This window comes from Typopeltis vanoorti, chromosome 16 (assembly GCF_054136105.1).
Source record: "Typopeltis vanoorti isolate ZY-2024b chromosome 16, IOZ_Tvanoo_1.0, whole genome shotgun sequence".
In the NCBI taxonomy this organism is placed as follows: domain Eukaryota; kingdom Metazoa; phylum Arthropoda; class Arachnida; order Uropygi; family Thelyphonidae; genus Typopeltis; species Typopeltis vanoorti.
In genome coordinates this window covers 51854084-51869833 of record NC_143564.1, presented here as the reverse complement: position 1 = coordinate 51869833, position 15750 = coordinate 51854084, and positions in this window count along the sequence as shown.

Below are 15750 nucleotides of genomic sequence, written 5' to 3'. Positions count from 1 at the left end.
GTTTAGGACGACTCATCATTTTCAATTAGCTTGCATTTCAGGTCCATTATGGCCAGTTCACCTGCCTCAGAAGCCATCTGTTTCTTGAATGGACGACTCAGCTTCTTTCTTTTCAACTGATATACATGAAAGACTAGTTTGAGTTTCATTCCATTTTCATTCTTTTAAAACGATCTATTTAATTGTATTTATTATTTATAAGGCAAGTATTTAAAGAAGGATTAACATTTTGAAAGCCATTACTTCGGGCTTATTTTTTGCTTCTTGCAAATCGTGCATCATTAGTGCTATTAGATCAGAGGCAGGATTATATCGTTGAGGTACAGCAAACAGAAACCGTATCCTGTTTTTTTTCCTCTCTTCCCTAATAGGACAGCAGTAAATTAATAATAATAAAAAACACTACCAAGTTAGAGACTGTCATTCCAACTACATACACTTCCCCGGTTGTGTCCACACTAATATCGCTTCCTTGAAAACCAATTCATATTTCCATCGCAGCGATAATATGAATGTCCAATTTATGTAACTCTTCATTGGTTTAGAATTTGCTTTTACAATGGCATGCAGTTCACATATTATTTTTTGACGACGTGTAACATCCACTACGTGTTTTTTCTCAGGGTGATTATATTTGAAATAACTTCTCAAGTACTTAATTCTATATTTTGGTCAGACAAAACGGGTTTTGAGATGAGAATGAAAGAGCATATAACGGATATTACAACGAGTATGTGTGGCAGTTCTACTCCTACCATATGTACCATTCATTACGTGCTCTCTCTTTTTCATCGCAAAAACTTCTGAGAAAAATATGGACTGTCATGCTTTAAAAGTTATCCCATACAATATAAAAAAAAAATGTTTTTAGTTATTACGCGGACACTTTCTACTCTCATGATGAACAACTGCTAATAAACACTTTAGACATGAATTGATTGTTCAATGCCTGCTTTCATTATTATTGAGTAATGGATTATTACTTCAGCTAATTTCAATAAAATCCTTACGGTTTTCCATAGTATGCACACCAGCCAATAATTTTGCCATCTTAATATGACTTTTTCATTTTTTTTTACATTCCTTTGAAAAAATATTTGATTCGTTAACAACCCTACGTTCTTTACACATCAAGCAAATAAAGTAGCTTTCTTTGACGAACCTTAATATGAATTTTATCGTTTTCCACTTCAGAGTTTTTATTAATATTTATTATTTAAAAGTGATATATTTATTTAAGGAAAGGGGATAATCTTGAATACCATGTTACATAATCACGAACAAGCCGAGTTGCGTAATATTAAGAATTAAGGATATTTATATTAAACATTTATGAAATTGGAAATAAATTCACACTGTATGTTAATTAAAACAATATAATAATATGAAATTCATCGATAGAGAAACACCGTAAATGGAATCGTATTAAAATAGATTGCAGATGTACATAAGCTATCTATGTAAGACTATTGGAGAAGAAATCATACTTACAGATGTGATCAGTGCTAAATCTACATTAAAGAATCCCCAGCCATTAAAATTTCGGTTATCATCCTGACACGTCAACAAGAATGCCATAACCTGAAAAATGAAGCAAGATCTGTAACGACTCCTCTGGAGATAGCGAAAAAGATCCTGTGGGTCCCAGAAACGTTGATAAATGTGAGTAAATTAAATTTTTATTATATACTACAACCTTTCATTCTATATTTATTTATTTAATTGAATTTTATATAGACCAACGGAAACGTAGTCAAGCATTATTACACTGACTACATGATTGCGTAAAGGGAAAATGGATCAAAATGTTTTAAGAGCCTGAGGTCTATCTTAATTTAATAATTAATTCCAAGTGAATACTCTCACTGCTATTGAGAAAGAAAAGAAAGAACACTAAGTCACACTAAAGTTCCTCAACTACTGCAGAATACATCAAGAATGTCTTGTTTGCTTTTCAATTGTTGATTAGCAGATATCTTAACCGAAATACTGACGTTTCTTTTACATGCTGATACATTATTTATGCCAAAATTATTTCTTAATTTATAATGATCGGTTTCACTTTTATTATCAAAAAATTATAAATTATTTGATAAAATTATCTTGAAAAAGAGGATTTGAATTATTTTAAAAGAAACGGTGCATATGCGTTTCATAATCTTCTTTATTTGGGGGGGGGGGTATAGACCTAATCAATCTGCAGATATTTCAGAGAATTTATTTTATAAATTATCCGCAAAACAACTCTTACAAATGTAAATCACTTAGGAACATGCCCATTCATTTTAGTGTAAAATGGTAGCAAAGGTTTAGCTACTTCAACAATGCCACCTATTTAAACTAGAAGAAAATGTCGTTATATCTGCTGATATGCCAAAACGAAACCGAACGTTTGATAGAAAATAAAACACAGGCCACTTATAATTATTCAAATCATTTATTTCAATCAATATACTTTCCCTCAGCTTCGGTACAGCGTTTGGTACGGTCAATTAATTCGTTAAATGAGTTTTTTATATCGGGTTTTGGGATAGTGTTGAGGGTCATGGTTACTGCCGCTTAAACGTTTTCAATGGTGTCGTGTCGCTTTCCTTTCATCGGCAAATGAAGTCGGGGAAAGAGAAAGAGGTCACAGAGTGATAAATCAGGTGAATATGGCGATTGATCCAACACACAAACTTGGTTTATGCTCAAAAACTGTCTCACAATGTTCGAATGGAGAGATGGTGCATTATCGTGCAAAAGTAACCAGCTTGCCTGCCTGCATCATGATATTCATGCCGTACGCAACGAATACTCGGTATCAATCGCTTCAAAACTTCGAGATAAAACTCACCATTGACAGCTTGAATTTGCCAGGTGGAATGAATTCTTGTGAATAATAACCTTGAAATCGTAAAAACAAATCAGCATTGTCTTTACTTTTGACTTCTCCAAGCGACGTTTTTTCAGATGCCCCTCTTCTGGTGGTCTCTACTCAGCACTCTGGCGCTTTGTTTTGGGCTCATACTCAAAACACCACGTTTCGTCACCAGTAACAATCGTTTCAAGGTTTGAGTCCTTACTAGCGGTTTTAATTAGGTCCTTGCAGTGTTCAATTCGATACATTTTTTGGTCATCGGTCAACTTGTGGGGAACAAATCGCTACTTCAATTTACGAAGACCCAAACTCTCGGTCAAAATGTTGTAAACAGTTGATTATGGAATCTCAAATTCATCTTCAATCAATCTCACGGACGATTTCGAGTTTCCTTTGATGACATCACGCACGTTTTGGATGTTAACTTCGCTCAGTCCAGTTTTTGGACGGACCGGCTTTTCGTCATCCTCAAGCGTCTCACGACCAATTTGGAATCGCTTAAACCACTCGTAAACGTGACCCCAGAATAAAATAAGCATTCATCAGCGTATGCTTTTTGAAGCATTTGATGCGTTTCTGTAAAACGTTTACCAAGTTTCACGCAAAAGTTAATGGCAGCTCTCTGTTTGAAATTCATTTTCCAACTGTTCGTCAAAACACACTGTCACTCTTAGCACTATAACTCGGCGTCTAATGAAACAAATGTCATAAACAGTTGAAACAACACTACTGAAGGTTGCCGCTTTCGACAACAAGAAGATACAACAGGTGGCGCCACTAATATCTTCTATTGTCGAAAAGTTCGGTTTCTTTTTGGACAGATGATGACAGAACTTTTACGTGAATAATTTTTTCTGACATGATTTCTCTATTCGTTATAATGTAATCAATTTCCAAATGTTTGCCCTCTTTCATCCCTCGTATTATATGCAGTGATTTCTTCTTTGTACTACAAAAAAAAAAAATCAGATAACAGAAGAAAATATGTATTTTCTTTCTCATTGGGTGAATTTAAATGTTCTTTCTTTGTGTTTTGAAAAGAAAGTGCAAATGAATTTTCTTACTATTTTTGCCAATATAACATCTGTTTGCTGGAGGCCTGAAAAAACATATTTAGTCTCATCTTTGATGTTTTCCCTGCATATGGTAATAACGTGGTATAGATACCAAAGTCTTGCGGTTGTTGATATGAAAAAAGGTTTGCACAGAGAAGGCATGAGATACTCCCAATATTTATCGTTATTTTTATTTTATTCCTTCGAAAATGTACTGTAAGACACTTCGAAGGAATAATATGTAATTCTGTGGTTTATAAAAACAACTTAAAAATTCGTCTTCAAGAGGAACTGGAAAGAGTATTCCAGTTCCTTTTATATTTTATTCCTTCGAAAATATAATATTAGGCATTTCGAAAGAACAATATATTATTCTGCGTTATAAAAACAACTTACAAATTCGCCTCCAAGAGGAACTGGAAACAGTACAGTAATATCTCTCTATCAATATTTGTACTCCTGAAAAGGACTGTTTTGATGGCCCTGAAAAGTTTTACACTCAGGGCACCAGATTTTTGTTTCCTCTCTGATATTAATTATTGCATACATAACATTTGAGTGCATTTTTTTTTTATATTAGTCGTTGGTGGTAGATTTCGGGATAATGGTTGGAGTTAGCAGCGTTCAACCTCAGATGTCTGACAGGATTGCCTGTATTTCTGCTTGCTAAAGAAGGCGCATGTGCATGCAACAATGCTTTCACGATTTCTATTCTGTATTCTAGGTATGTTATAGTAGTTTTCATGTGTACTGTTCCAAATAACAAAATCCAATATATGTACAAACATCTTTCTGTAATATTATTTATGCTGTTTCCTCATTACAGAGTAGAATGATAGCTGCTGATCTCACCTGTCGACTCTACCTATAGTCTCGTTGTATGCACACACAGTAATGGGTTTTTTCTTCAAACCATGCTTCTCCAACGGAAACGTTGGAGAATCATGCTTTCCATTGATGGATTATGCAGGGAAGACAGCATAAAAACATCTTTATTGTCTTTCCAACGTAGTGCAAAGACTTTCCCTCGCCGATAAGCTCGGATTTCCCCCTTCGATAGCTTTCCTGAAGCCAGATCTGGAGATACCTCGCCTTTTTGTATTTACAGTACATAACTAAGTACGATGCTGTAAAAGCAAATCAGCGAGTTCAGGACACATATAGTAATTATCAATTGTAATGTAGTAACCTTTCCCCAGTAAAGGGTCTAGTAACTGCATTACTGCAGGCATCGACAAGAGGAGATCCTAATATTTATCATGCTCGATTACAGTTTGCTTTCCCGTATAAGGTTTGAAATCCCAAAGATATCCGCTTTCCTGTTCACAAAGCATAAAATATTTTACCCCATAGTTCGCTTTCTTTTTGAGAATATACTGCTTATATTTCCGTCTACCTTTGAATGGCATAAGACTTTCATCGATACTCAAGTCTCTCTCAGGAATGTAGAGTGATCTACATTTCTTACTGATTTTCATCAAAATATCATAAATTTTGTTGAGGACTGGGCAAGGATGTGTTGCCTGATCGTATTCCTCATTATCCTGAAAATGCAAATACCTCATGATAAGACTGAATTGTTTTTCAGTTATAACATCGCGAAACATTGCCTTGTGCAGAATTCGGTCTTTAGACCAATACATTTCGAGAGCGGGCTTTTTCACGATACCTTGCACAATCAAGAGTGCTATAAATGTAAGGAATATGTTGATATCCATTGGGCTCCAAAGTTTACTGCGAGAATGCAGACTGTACTCAACTTGCTGATGTTGTTGGCAAGCATAAAGGTTAGTCTGTTACACTATGAATGAAAGAATATCATAGTCTAAAAATAGACGGAAAGAGCTTAAAATGTTGCTGGAGTCAAAGTCTTCAGTAATTCCTGGCTTACCTATGAAGGGAAACCATGCGCAAGCTGATGTACGTTCAGTGGCGATCACCCATTTTCTGCACGAAGACATATCTAAAGTACAGGCTGAATCGCTATCTTCAGAGCTAGAAAGATTTCTCTCCTCATCGGTAGAACAAGAGCTGCTTGAAAGGCGAAGGCTGCAACTTTTCTGCATCTCACGAAGTTTCCTTTTCTTACCCTGAATGTTACTGCTGCTGCTTGCCATCTCGTAAATGAATTGTGTCTTGGGTATACTTCCTAATATTCCTTTGTGCCCAGTAATAATCTGTAAGCTAACGGAGATTACTAACCCCCACTGAGAAACAGAATAATAGAACATGCCCAGTAGGCAGCACACTAAAGAGCCTCAAGCAATATCCGAATTATTTACGGGCAGAAATTTCTTGTTTGGTTTTTACATCTTTCTTTCTTCTGATATTGTATTTGTAGGATGACAGTGATTTTAAATATTAATTTCCCCTATTACCCAGTATCATATAATTTCCTGATTTATAATAATCAGGAAATAATATGTATATTTTCTGATTTATAATTTGCTAATTTATAATAATCACCACCAATTTCTGTATCGAAAAATTAAAGTTATGTGAAACAATTACTAGAGAAAAATAACGAATTTTATAAAAACTGTACCTATGTTTCATAAAAGTTTTTGGGTGTGTGCCAATGATGCAGCAGGGGGGGGGTTAAACTATCAAAGGAGAAATAAAGTTCAATTCTATTTTAAAAACATGGAAATAAAATTTCACATTTGATGCATTTGTATATACATATTTTGAATGATAGAATATAAGAAAAAGTATCGCTTACTTTAAAAATTGGAGCATAATATCTGAATTATGCAGAAAATATATACATATAAATTTAAATCATAACTATTAATTTTTAATTTCATTTTGTAATGACCAATTATACAAGGAAACCAAACAAGTGAAAGTGCCAAGAACAGTAGATTACTATATAAAGACAAAAATTTAGTGATATGATTAAAGAATTTCATGTTATTCTGTATAAAGCAAAGTCGATCAAGCGTGTCTTTCAGGAATAATCAACGAAAAACATCGAAACGAATAATGCTGTGAAACATTATTCGTTTTCGATGATTTTGAACAAAAATAAAAATAAGATAATCTGGAACGTTGGCAGCCTGTTTTCCTTTTTTAATAATATTTCAAATAATTATCGTGAATTAATTTCTTCGAGAACAAAGAAAATATTTTGTCGAGTAAGGATTAGAAAACAATTAGCGCAAAAAAATTAAAAATGAAATTGGTCTCCAAGGTAAAGCAATATTTAAGTGAAGAAATTAGGCAAGGATCTTTATTTTGTCCAGGCATTAAAATTGTATTGTAGAATAAAAAGAGAAAACAAAAATATAAATAATTTCTATATTTTTTGTCTATCCTATATAAATAAGATACAGTTACCCAGCATAGAACAAGGAACTGCGTTTCTTGTTATAGGCAACTGAGACTCAGCTATGAACGTGAGATAATCCGATTACGTGTTCTCTTCAGTGTGAGTATCTATCACACCTTCTAAACGGCATCACGGCGAAATTGCACTTCTTATCCATGTTCTTTTAACAGGTGAGCTGAATCATATTCAGATTTAGCTGGACGTCTACAGATGTCCTAGCCGTTTGGAAGGTTAAAAATAGTTGTTTGATGTTCGCTTGATCAGTAAAAATGATATGACATAGTTTTTATTTTTATTTTTAGAAACACTGAAACTGTTTCAAAAATTCTGAAAAAGCAAATTAGCATTCATTATCGTGTGAGGTCTGAAAATGTAAGAACAAAATGATTTGTATGAATTTATTCTCTAAACTTCAATTATTTCAGGAACTTTATTTCAAAGAGTCAAAGCTGATATAAATTGGAGGAATACGCTGCTCCATATTAGTGCAACTGTGTCCGGGTGAAATGGCTGTGTAGGGAACTGACGGAGTTTGAAAGGAAAGTTATGATAGGATGTCACGTTAAAGGCCGATCTATTCGGCAAATTGTTAACAAATTTAACCATCCCAGGTAAACAATCAATGTATCCAACATGAGATGGAAGCGCAGGGAATCTACTGCAAGTGCTACCTACTATGTACGACCAACTACACTCGCCGAAAGTGACCGTAGGTTGCTACGAAAGATAATATGTAAAATCAATCTCTCGTTGGTCGAAACGTTGAAAGCGGAGTTCCAGGAATCGACTCTAACTGGAATCTGCACAAGACATTCAGAACCTATGCTCAAAACATGGTAATGGGTTTCCAAGTTAGGACCGATTATACACTGTCTCCACATTACCTTAACCAAGATGCAATGTTGTTTTCGGTGATGCAAAGAGTGAAACGGTGAGACACGAAAGATTGGAAATTTCTGTTATGGAGTGACGAATCAGGCTGCATCCCCTACCAAGCAGATGAACGGGTGTGGATGTAGTGGATAACCGGTAACGTCTCTTACCAGGTTTCATTACCCTAACTACGAAATTTTGGAGGTAGCGGTGTGATGATCACTGATACATAGTCCCGTTTTTCCTAGTTTGGCTTCTGAACCTCTGTTTGTGGTGTCACGGACATTGAATTCCGAGAGATATCTGAACATACTGGACAATGCAATACCTCCTACTTTGTGGCCTTTCTATGGAACTAACCATTTTCTCCTTCAGCAACACAATGCACTGAGTCATAAAGGATGATGCTGTACTTTGCGGTTTGTTGACATGAACGTCACCACTTGGCTCGCCTCTACAGAGCCCTGATCTCAACACTATTGAACATATGTGGGATGAACTGGAGCGCCAGTTGTGGTCAAGGAATGTTCCACATTCACAACAGTCCAGGACCTTATTACACTTCTACAGGAAGAGCTGGTGAAATTCCCCATTGATCGCTTATATGGAGAGTGTGCCACGGTGTTCCTCACACTGTGGTGTCCGTTGACTTCTTTCCGTGCAGTGTATATGTGTAGGAATAACTTGACCAGCTAATGCAATGCCTCACTGTGTTCTGAGTCGGACAAATTTTATAGAGATTACAAGAAAAACTGTGTGAAATGGAAATGTTTAATACAGAAAACAGGTTTGTGATAAAATAAGAAAGGAAAATTAGAGCAGGCTTAGTCCCTCTCTCAGAAAACCATATTATGGAAAATTGACCGTGGTATTTAGATAACCTCTGATGGCAACTTTTATCATATTATCCAGTTAGGATGTAGAAATCCAGTGTTTATCAACATCAGATGAACTAAACAAAATGAAAATCGTTGGTCATTCTTTTAATTCGCGATGTTTGGAATTTACAAATTTATTATGACTGCAAATTTCAAGTATTTTTCTGTTTTCCTAACGAAAAACTCTGACGATGAGTCTAGCTGATTGGCATTCCGTTAACATAAAAGATCATAAAGGTTCATAAGGTCCTACTATATTATATTTATTATATGAATACAGTAATGTGCGGAAATGAGCATAATAAAATATTCATTAAATTAATATTTTATGATTATTAGTAAGCAAAATAACAAAACGACATTGAGTATCCTTTTTCTAGTTTGTATATTAGTGAGTATTTGGTAATTCATCTACATTCAAGTATTCTAGTTCTCGACACTTCATTTCAGAATAACAGGAACTGATTAATTATGATCTTCTTTTTAATATGCTCGGCATGGTTTTCTTTGTGGTGTTTTCTTTATTCGCAATTCTACTTAAATATGGATTGTGCAAATGGATAACAAGCTTTGTCTTTAAAAACGCATATAATTTATTTAATGGGTTCTTCAAAAATTAATTATTGCGCTTAAGAGGTGAAAATACTGAATATCTTTAGGATTCTTGCTCACCAACGAAATTAATATAAACAACAGTTTATCAACGAGGTTAATGACATGTGGACCGATGTGTCGGGGGAATGACATCAGCAACCCCTCTTGCAAGTTTCAATTAGTTCTTCATGATACTTGAAACTATATGCACATATCCGTCACTAAATTAGAAACCTTTATGCAAAGAAGTATGTGAAGTCACTTATGCAACGTATATGCAAAACACTTGGTCACTTGCGTTATCACGTGTTCTAGGTTAACTATTTAAGAATGCCGCTGTCAGAAATCGTCAATAGCGAAGATTGTAACGGGAAAAACAAAAGTTTTTCTTTAAGAGTTGATAAAGGTCTTATTGTGGCCTGCCTCTAGCTGGAGCCACGATTTTGAAAACAACGGAGCTGACTGGTTTCTGCAAAGATAAGATATCCCGGGTGTTTAATCAGTGGTAAATTAACCGACATTGTTTGTATTAGAGGAATAACTGTGGATGTAAGAGAGTCTGTCAGGAACGAGATCGCCGTCGTCTGAGTAAGACGCTAGTACGACAAATAGAACTTTCTGTGTGCAGTAATTGACCGAAGCATTTAATGAAAGCTGTTCCCGACCCATATCGCATCGAACCTGCACAGAGAATTGATACTGGCAGTTGTGTGCCTAAAAATAAATACCTGTAAAATGAAACTATATATCTATACGAAGTTATAAAGGAGGCAATAGGCAATGAGCCTGGAATCAATGCCGATGGTTTAAACATAAATAATATCAAATATGCGGATAATCTCGTATTTATGGTAAGAACCCCAAATAAACTACAAAAATTGATAAATAAGCTAAACGAAACCTGTAAAACATATGACATGACAATAAATATGCAAAAGACAAAAGTGATGAAAATAGGAAAGAACAGATCTACCATCTCAGCCACCCTAAATGGAGAACTAACAGAACACGTAGACAACAACAGTCATCTATGGAGCAGAAGCGTGGATAGTTAAGAAAAGAGAGGAGAAAAAACTGCTGGCATTTGAAATGAAATGCTTGCGAAAAATAATTAGAACAAGTTGGATGGAAAAGAAAACAAACACCACACTCAGACAAGAATTATTGTATAAAAAGACAATAATAGAAAAGGTTAGAAAACAAAAACTGAGATGGTTTGGCCACACTGTACGCATGGACGCTGACAGACTTCCTAACGTCCTAATCAATACTTTTCCAACTGAAAAAAGAATGCCCGGAAGACCAAGAATTACTCGGCTGAAATCAATAAAGAACATTTCTGGATGCAGAACATATAAAGAACTTTTTCTAACAGCAAAGAATAGAGAAGACTGTAAGATTCTGCTCAGTGGAAGAGAAAGTAAAACTTCTAATTCAGTGGAGGGCATGTGTACTTGATTTCTACCTAATGTCAGGTGTTGTCTTTTCACTTCTATGTATCAGCTTTTCTCGAATGTCAGATTCTGGTTCAACTTCCGTACTAATTTTGAAGATTCTTGTCAAAACACATCCCGATTAGAACTATTGAACCTCATTGTACTGGAACATACATCAATCATCTGAATCCATAGAACTGTAAGTTTACAATGAGGATACAAATTCCCATTACGCTATGCGAAATTCGTAAATATAAATTGTTTGACAAGTGTTCTAATTTCCGGTGAATGTTGGTGGAGGTGTCCTGGAATTAACTTTCATATTCTGTAATTTGAATTGTTTGTTTTAAATTTTTAGTTTTAAAGTGGCTGATCGTTGAATTACATTGTCGGAGAACATTTGTTATCAGTTATTGGGTGCATGACAGTGAAGGAACTGCAGAAATAATGACAGTGCTATCAGCGATTTAAACGAGATCTGATATTCTAAAAAAAAAAAAAAGATAGGAGAGAGAGAGGGAGAGAGAGAGCGAAACAAACTCTTGTGGTGAGGAAAGCATTTATTCATTAGGTAGAAGTCTAAAAGACAAAACCAGGATTGGTGGACCTTTCCCCAAGTGGGAAAAAATGCAATGAACATGACAGTTCTGTTGTGAGACCGCAAGTTGTTATCTCAGCAAAGAGCCATGCTGCATTACTTGAAGGATCGACACTCAAATATATGAAAATTGGCTTAATACTGTATCAGTATCGTACTATGCTTGTTTAAATATTATCTGACAAGAAGTTTACTAATTCATAAGAAGAAGACACGTTCCAGGGTACATCAAACTTTCAACACACCTTCAAAGAGGGTTTAGGTCATTTTTAAGGATGACTGTATCCACTAAACAGTCGATGTTCGCAAAATAGAGTGGGTTGATCGAATAAAATCCTACTTTCAGGAGGAATTAGAATACATGCCAAATGATTGGTATTAACTAATTACATTTACGGATAACGTAACGTTGTAGCCATCTTGTACAAAGAAAACTATGTAGCAAGCCATAGCGACCATATAAATCATACGCCATTAATAGTTTTTGAAACTAAATCAACGTTCACAGAATAAAAAAGCATCCCCCATTCACCACATTTCCACTTCAGTCTCAATCGAACTTTATTTTTTTAAGTGAGAAGGCACTTCAGTCAAAGCTTTCCCTCATAACGATGCAAATCACACTTGACTCTCAGAAATTCCGAATATTTTCACCCTCAACTGAACTGCCTATTGTTGTAGAGGTGAAGAACGGTAGATTACGTGTTGTTTTTCAACTGTAACTTGACCATAAATCAGAACATTAACCATTCAACTTCGTACTGACAATACCACAATTAGAGGCTATCATTATTATTATGCGCCTCTTCGCCACTCCATAATTTGCTACACTGCAATGTCTAGCACATTATTTTTGAAAAGTTTGTTACTTCACTGAAGGTATTTTGCTTTCCTATCTTACTATCCAAGATGCTTTTGAATGTGAATACCTAGATAGCAATCCCATCCTGGATGTGTAAAAATTTTCTAGTAGCTTTTCAACTGAAGATGAGTTAAGATTAGTAGTCTCAAATTAACAAGATTTTTCCTTGGTAATTCTGGATTTTATCCCTTGTTCCGTAAAGCACACGCAGTTATCAAGCAAAATATACAATCTTCCTAGTTTGAGATACTTGGGGTGTAATTATAAACAAATAAATATTTGAGCTTCCAGTTGCCATGAACACATTAGGATCTGCTTCACTCTATCATTTGGAAAAGAAGATTTCGGGAGCAAGAACTACACATGAAATTATCAGCAGCCTAAATTTAGCAGGGAAGCTTCTGGGGGGGGATAAACATAAATTAAATGCAATTAAAGGCTTACATTGGTCTTTTCCGCCAATGGCAGAGATCCAATAGGAAACTGTTTCAGAATGAAAGAAGTCTCTTCAGCCTGTAGAACAAAAAATGATATGATTAAAAACATAATCACAATAGGAAGTCAATAACGCAGATATGATTACACAGGTATTTATGTATAATTAAATTAATCTTCGTCTAAATAATAGGAAATCTCTCGTCTCTAAATTAGTCATATCCAATCCTTGAAGACTGCACAAAGGTCATGAAATAAACCTAGGAGATCTATATCTTTCTTTTTACGTTCGAGAGTAATCTTATAATTTTAGTTCTATTTCTGATGGTAGATATACTGATTGTGTTTAAAAGAAAAAACTGGGCTCGCACGCACGCACACACACACACACACACATACAAGCAACATACAATACTGACACACAGAGGAGAGACACAGAGAGAGAGCGAGAGAGAGAGAGAGAAGAAAAGGTGGGATAAGAAAAATATTTTTATTATATTTAACCACTCATAACTTTAAAAATATTTAACCACTCATAACTGGTTACCTCTTATTCAAACTGATATTGAAAAATTGTATAAAATCATTTTAACTTGCAGCTGGTCTTTCATTTCTTCTTATTTTCTCAAGTCTACATAACTTAGTTGGTACTTAGTAACGACAATGAGCTTTCATTTTTAAAAACCCTTGTTCGAATTCCGTCTAGGAAACGAACATCTTTTATAAGTATTTAAACCTGAAAGTGAGTTACTCAGTATCATTCAATGGGAGAAGGTTTTTTCCTCCAGATATGACACACTCGTCTCATAGCCAAAATAATCTTCGGCGTTCATTATTTACTTATACTACGACCGAGTTTTAGTTCAAAGGAAGAGAATCATTCGGACACCATAAAACATAACTGCTGATTTTGCCATCATTTATATCGTTAGTCAGCAAACCAGTGTTTAGCCATCACTACAGATTAGAACTTTTCAGCTATTAAATGTTGATAAACAGACATTCACCTGCTCTAAAACTGCAGTCACTTCTTGTATCGAAGTGAGAGGCATTTTGGAACAGCTTAGTACTTCTTAGCAGCCCGTCTTTCCTTTGCACCTTCACTTCATCTGATAATTACAGTGGGTTGCTGTATCAATGAATAATTTTCACGCAATTTCCAAAGCGCAATTAAGAAACCAATGATTGGAATTCAAAATAATCTTCGGCGTTCATTATTTACTTATACTACGACCGAGTTTTAGTTCAAAGGAAGAGAATCATTCGGACACCATAGAACATAACTAAACTACTCTTAAAAGACAAGATACTAAACTGGTAAACTGGTTTACCAGGCAGCTATCATACTAAAACATTTATTTATAATGTCGTGGGTGGTTTGTATTGTGACTTCATTATTACAACTTCTTAACACTAGGACAACCCGGCTGGTTGTCCTAGTGGTTAGCATATCCACTCTCCGGCCAAAATGCTGCGCGTTCGAATCCCGACGCGGGCATGGATGTTTGTGATTGTCTGTGGAAATACTAGTAGTGGTGGTCGGAGGTAGATGGCGTTGGTATAGATGATGGACGTGTGTGTGGTGGAGACCGAGAGTTGTGGTGTAGGTGCCCTCCTTCGATGAGTCTTTGGACTTCGTGAAGGTGTTGTATGATAATAATAACAGGATTCTTTGGTGGTATTCCTTCATCATCCCTTCTTTGAAAAGCAAGCTGCACCTTTCGGCACAATTTTGTTACAAACGCTTTTCAGTTGCGGACGACTTGAATTTCTTTAGAGAGGTATATCCAAGTCTTTTTATCACTCTGAAATCTTTTTTTCTGCTTGTGGAATTCCCGCATTCGTGAAGTTTGTTGTTACTTTCTTGTGTTAATTTTCACCACCACCACCTTTCCATCTTTTTAATACATCCATTACAATTGATCTTGAAAGCCATAATTGTCAATAGTCGCAGGAAGTAAATCATAACTCATATAAAATCCAATAACAGTCATATAAACAGGCAATGACCACATCTCGGCGGAATAAATACGTTAACCTTAAAGTTAGCATCGGTTAATTTTAAGTGATTACTCTTTCCGATATTATTTATGCAATACTATAGCGTAAAATATCTGGGCTTTATACACTGTTCCGCATTACCCTAATCTAATAATTTTAAAACAAAGTGCATTTACACAAAAAATGCTGATAAAGAAAGTGCTTGACTTCTGCGTTCAATGTTACGCGGTTGATATTAGAATAAATTTAATTTCTTGTGATGTGAAGTATATAGTTGTACTCCGAAGTAATGAAGAACTGACACATCCATCTTTACCACCAGCCTAAAATATCCATGCTATCTCATGTTTCGGAAAGTATTTTGCACGAGGACCATTCCTTAATTTATCTTAAAATATCTTCTTCATACCTAAAAACTACTGGTCTGCAAGGACAAACTTCGAAAATGAAGATATTTGCGAAAATTTAATAAACATAAATCCGATTTGATATTGCTCATTACATACATATTTTAATGACATGTTTAGACAGAGAAGCTGTTATATTTTTTATATTTTATTATATCTCAACGCCAATGTTAGAACAAGAATACAACTTATAAATATAAATACTTTTATTGCAATTACCTCGTTCATCACATTTTGTAAATAGCTAGCAATACATAACACAAACAAAAATATGTACACAATAAAGACGCCACTACCCACTCAACATAATGGTATCATGTCGGATTGAACGCTAAAAACATGAGAAACAGCGGACAGAATTACTCAAGTATAAATAAAGCCAGAGAAAAGCATTCATTTGTATCTTTCGCAACAGATTAA